Genomic DNA, 6,234 nt, shown 5'->3' on the forward strand with positions numbered 1-6,234 from the left:
GGTGTCGACTTATGTATGGTTTAGAATGCCTTTTCGGCTGATTTTTGTTGTATAGTCTTTCATGGCATCATGATAGCTCGTACCTTATATAATTTCTTGACAGTCTTGTCGTCCCATGTTATGTATGTTCATGACATTATCTTTCATTGTTGGATGTTCATGATCCATGTCTACTATTTATATTGATCTTGTCGGCCCTTAAAGATAATAAGAAAAGTTAGATAAAATGTACGTTGGTGCTCGGCAAGTATGGCCCGGGTGCTAGTCATGACCCTCCAGTTGGGTCGTGACTAGGGATGTGCATGTTATAACAAATTTAAGCACATAAAGATGGAGAAGGGAAGGGTCGTTCATGTTATAACGGTTTTAGACAAGTAAAGCTGAACGGGAAAGGGATGTGCGTGTTATAGCAAATCTAACAAATAAAGATGGAAAAGGAATGTGCGTTTATAACAGAGAAAACCAATCCACATAAGCCAAGTTCATTATGGTAAGAGCCTAAGTGTATATCCCCAGCAGAGTCGCCATGTTGTTGCGACCGTTTTCTCGCGAAATCGGGTTTCGACATATGACAACTCTTTTAAGGAAGTACTAAAAGTGGAGAGTCGCCACCTAATGGTTTAAGGTACATTAGGGCACCTATTTGCATATGACTCGGGTTAAACTAGTTTGCATCACCAAAGATCGGGTAAGGGATCGAAATTACCTCGAAGAGAAGGTGTTAGGCACTCTTCGAGGTCCACAACTGTTGGTCCCGGCCGAACTTTAATTATATGAATTAGTCAGATAAACAAAGACAGAGAAAAGCAAGAAATTTGGGAAATTTATTAAAAGACGTTTGAGTAAATACGAACATTTGATTCAAAGATAAACAAGAATAAGAATAAGATAGGGGGTCCTAAGTTTTTTAGCCTAAAGGATCACCCTGTGCAACATAAATAATACTTTGTAACTCCCTCGAGATGGGGTGTTACTCGTATTATTCAGCGGGCACAGACTATCATCTCCAGCTACCCGATTACTATCTTTAAGTTATTACCTAAAGTGCACTAGTTGATTATAAATTGTGCCTTATGCGTGCACTACTCGTCCCTTACCTATGGTCCAGGAGGCATTTGGACCCCTATTTTAGGTGGTTCTACCCTTGAATTAGGCTGCTCAGAAAATGTTAAAACTAGGCGACAGTTCAAAACAGATAGGACTAGAATTAAATACAATTAAAGGCTCAAGTTAGCCTCCGCGATTAGATAACAAAGGCACACGGACAGATTTCTATGTAGGGTATTAGGTAGTTTCAGAATTGAGGGAGATTGAAGTCGTTAAGCCCTATAGACATGGCTTCTAGATGATCCGTTTCAGATGTGCAGGCTATTTTAGACCTGTCGTTTTTAAATTACCAGTTGTGAATACCTTTTGCTGCTAAGTCGCTTATTACAGATTATAAGTTAATAGACTCATAGGCATGATCTCTAAATGGTTTGCACAAATAGTGAAACTTATTGGAAATGCTCAAAATTAGCTATGCTTCATAATAATTGTGTGGATAAGCAATGAAACAATGTTTGAAAAGCGAGCAGTGATGTCTTATAGGCATGATTTCTAGAGATTGATGATTGGAACTGATTTTATACATTTAGCTCTTATAGGCATGCTGCCTAGATGAACCAAGCGAATTAATTAGTTAAAATCCTATAGGCATGGTATCTAATGAACATGGTACGGATTAAAGAACAGTTGTTAGCAATTATTTCCTATAGGCATGCTATCTAGCAACACATAGCAGTAGACATAGGAATAAATAGAGCACTCATGCTTTGACAGTACTTTAGTTATGTGAGTGTGTGATTGCCCTAATAACATGATCTCTAATAGTGAACAAAGAGATTTAAATATAACAGGTCGAAAAGCAAATGTATCACACAAATCCTATGAGCATGCTTTCTACCGTTTTTATGCAAGTATTAGGAGATACCCATTTTTCAATTTCACTATTATCCCAATTGTTATTACAGAATTATTACAGACCCAATAATGAATAAATTACAAAGTGGTACAAGTAATAACAGTAGGCCCAAAGCAGGCCCAAAGAGATACCCAGCATTGTCAGGCCTTCAACTAAGCTCTTTCTCCAACTTTTAGCACACATAGATCTCAACATAGCCCAGAAAGCATAGGAGAACTCAAACCAAATGAAACAGCCATGGTTTGATCATAGGATCCAGAAACCAATCATTCACACAAATCAATTTGCATATTCAACAGACAGAAAGAGGGACAGATCTGAGTAGTAAAGAAAGTGACCAAAGAACCTCAGGTTCTAGTATGTCAGAGTTCACAAGGGTCTCAAAATGGACCTCGAGCAGTGCTCATACTAGGGAGGTTAATAGAGAAAGCTTTAGTAGCCTTGGCTTTCAACCGGCGAAGAATTATAGGTTCAAAATAGGGTAAATAACCAATGAGAATGAAAAATAGTGATCAACTAGTAGAATTTAAGAAGTTCATTTGCATTTTTAGAAACAGGCATTGCATAGGTGATCACACAATGAACATATCAGCAAAGAGGGTAAACAATCTTAAAAGACAGGTTGATATCACAAGTCCACACTTAGCATATTGGGGCATAGGACATTTGTGGGAAGCAAGGGGGAATTATGACGTCTGGGATTGCAAACTAATAAGAAAAGGCGCATTAGGCCAGTAAAACAAACAATAGAACATTAACCTAATAGGTTCAAACCTAAGGATAAAATTATGATGCACACCAGAAGTTAAACAGACCAACTTATAGCAACAAGGAAAAATAAAGTCAAATGTCATGAGGGAAACTCAAGTTGGGAAGCTATTCTAAAAAGTTCCAACTAGTTGCTAGGGAGTGCAGAGTTAGGCTCGGTAAGGATATAGTAAGTGATAAAATGATCATAGGAGCAAAGCATAACTAGAATGAGGGTTTTAACACGGATTGGTGTATATCATAGATACAAATCAATCACTATAGAAATCCAGGACAAGGGAGGAAACAAACTGATGTCATATGACCAATGTAGACACCCAAAGTACCAATATATTAAGTTAAACGACTTCCAACAGTCTAAATTGTTTCAGTTAAACATAAACACATTTCAGAACTAGCAGTTTAGGCATAAGCAGATGCTAGAGAGGTTCATATCACAAGCAGGTTCGATACTAGCAGGGTTGCACATAAAGATTGTCTAGAAACACATTGGGTTATGAAATTTCAGAGATGTGAATATGAAAATCATGAAAACAAGAGAATGAATAATGCAAAGGCTAAAGAACTCACGAGTTACTGATTGACAAGTAGACAAAACAAGCAAGAACAGACTCCACAACACTTTGAACGTAAACACAGTAGTATAACCAGGACCTTAGATGCGTCAAGTTCCCAATGGCTTCGAGGAACCCAGGGCAATGCTCGCACCCAAGGAAGGTCGAAAAATAGGAATTTCGGTGGCCTTGGCTTTCAGCCGGCCAAGTGCCAGAGTAGAATAAGAGAATAAGCGAACAACAGAGTGAAGATCTTTAGCTTTTTAGTGGAAATTTTGTGATTCGAAGTCTGTCCAAAAGGGAATGGGGGAGGGGTTTATATATTAGTGAAAAGATCAAGCAATAATCAAGGAAACATAGTAAATTAGGCAACAAACAAGGAAAATAAAATTGCAAATCAATCTGAAAATCAATTTAAGAGAGAAATCTGTAAACCCTAGTTTTTAGGGAAAGTGTAAATCAACAGAATCTAAACAAAAAATCGGACTCACATAGTAGCATAGAACGTATATAGACAGAATAGCGTTCAAAATCAAAGATTTGAACCATTTTGGTTCGATTTCGGTAAAGTATGGCAAGCACTTAGGTAATACCATAAGAGAACAACCAGTACCAAAAGAGGGTCAGATATGGCAAGAAATGGTAGTCGAATCCCATATTTAGTGGGATTAGGAGAAGGATTTAGGAGGGGTGGCGATTTAGGGTTCTTCAGAGAGAGATGGAGAGGTTGAGAGAGTGTGAGAGCGTCGGGTTAGGGGATAATAGGTTAGGGTTTGGGGTTGGGTTAATTAAAAAGGGAAGGGTGAATAAGGGTCGTTGATTTTGAGAAATCAACGACCAAGATTAAACGTTAGAGCGGGCGGGTCATGGAGATGGGGCACCGACCGGGTTTTGGATTAGTGGGTCATTTGGTTTGGGTTGGGGTATTTGGGCAAGATGTTTGAGGGTTTTGGGCCATTTATTTGGTCCGAAATTGGTTTTAAAATGGGTTGTTGTTTAAATACCCAATATTTATTAAAAAGAATTATAAAAGTAATTAATAAATAACAAAAAATATTATTTATGTACTAAAAGGATGGAAAATAATAACTTAACATTAATATAAAAAGTTATTTTTGCACAAGTAATGTAATTATACATGAATATAGACTATCATTGCAAAAACGTGCAATTAGCCTAAAAATGCAAATGTAATTATAGAAAAATGAAGTAGAATATTATAAAACATACATGTTGGTGTAAATAATAAGTTTGGATGATTAAATCATCATAAAAATAATTTGAAGGGTAATTATTGAATATTTATGTAATAAAATGCAGCAAGAAATTAATTTAGAGCTTCTAAAAATTATGAAATATTATGAAAATTGCTTGTATGGGTTTGTAAACTAAATGATGATACAAATATGCTATTTTAAAAGTATATATATATTTTTAAAAAATATGAGGGGAAAACTGGGTATCAACAGCCGCAATTCCATGATATGGATATGGAATCTCCTTATATTTCAAGTGCATCATGGTACCTTGATAGTAAACTCAAGTTCTAACTCTGTAGAAGTGCGAGCGAAAAAAAATGGAAGCGTTAAAATAAAAAATACTACGCTATCAAAAAGAGACGATGCACCAGCAATATAATTTTTACTATCAGAAGCGCAAAGTTGTTAAAAGCACAATGACAGAAAATCAATATTGCGTACAAAATAATATCTGCATGAATTTAGAGAAAATCTTAACCTAATTTTTTTTTGGTCTATAATGTAGTTGAAGAAGTCTTCTTTCCAACGGCATATGTGGATCATGGTTTCGACGTGCCTGCAGCGAGATGTTTTATTTTTTAATCAGGACGTGTAAAGCTGTAAAAGTATAATGACAATTTAAAACTGAGTTCAAAAGAATATTTGTATTAATATTCAAAAAATGTGGACCTATGTGTTGTATATATTGTAGATTCAAAAGTTGTAATTCCAACGGCAAAGCAGATCACATTTTGGACGTGTCCGAAACAAAAGATGTTGGAGCATTTGTCTTGATCACACAACAACGCTAAGGTGAATATACAATCTTATATTTGAGCAGAATGACTGGCTTGTATCTTGGGAGGGTGAATTATGGAATCTGGTAAGGATAAACTTGCATAGTTAGTTTGCATAATAAGGGCCCAAACATTTGCTTATTTCAGTTTAGTTTCCAGGATCATTCACTCCTCTGTACCATTTAAAGCACCTCAATTAAGGCAAATGCACAAAGTTTCATTTCATCCAACCAAATATAACTTGGACTATATAGTAGTATTTACAGCAACCCCGGTCAGAGTGCCTTCAAAATACTTCTCCCACCTGATTTTATACGATTCTTAACGAAAAACGCATTAGGAATAAAAACTTACGAAAGTTTCTCTTTAAAATGCTTTTTAGCCAACTATGTTGGCCGTAGCGCTTTCTCAGTTTGTAAATAGCCCAATAGTAGCTGTACAAAATACATGCAATTAGGAGAAATGTAAGAGTCATCCAAACCTAAACTTTCTCTAGCAACAGAGTGGAGACACATTCTAAACAAAATAATTGTTGCTAATATTCCCTAGAAATTATTGGCTTTGGTCTGTTTTTATTTTGGAAGAGTAAATACGTGTTCTTTGAGCAAACTATCAAATGTATTACATTAATGTTTAAAATGAAAAAGGATTCAAGTTGTATTATCTTTTGTATTTTTTCACTCAAATGGTATGTTGCAAAAACAGGACCCTCTTCTATACACATACCTTGAATGTCATCATATTGAATAATGAAACTTTTTCACCAGCAGGGGCGAAGCAATGTTGGCCCAAGGGTGGTCAACTGACCACCCTTCACCGAAAAATTATAATACGTATAAGGTAAAATATTATTTGTTATTGATTAAAAATAGACTTTGAACACCCTTGCATAGCCCATTAGCAAAGAGTGTTCA

This window comes from Nicotiana tabacum, chromosome 14 (genome assembly GCF_000715075.1).
Source record: "Nicotiana tabacum cultivar K326 chromosome 14, ASM71507v2, whole genome shotgun sequence".
NCBI classification, from domain to species: Eukaryota; Viridiplantae; Streptophyta; class Magnoliopsida; order Solanales; family Solanaceae; genus Nicotiana; species Nicotiana tabacum.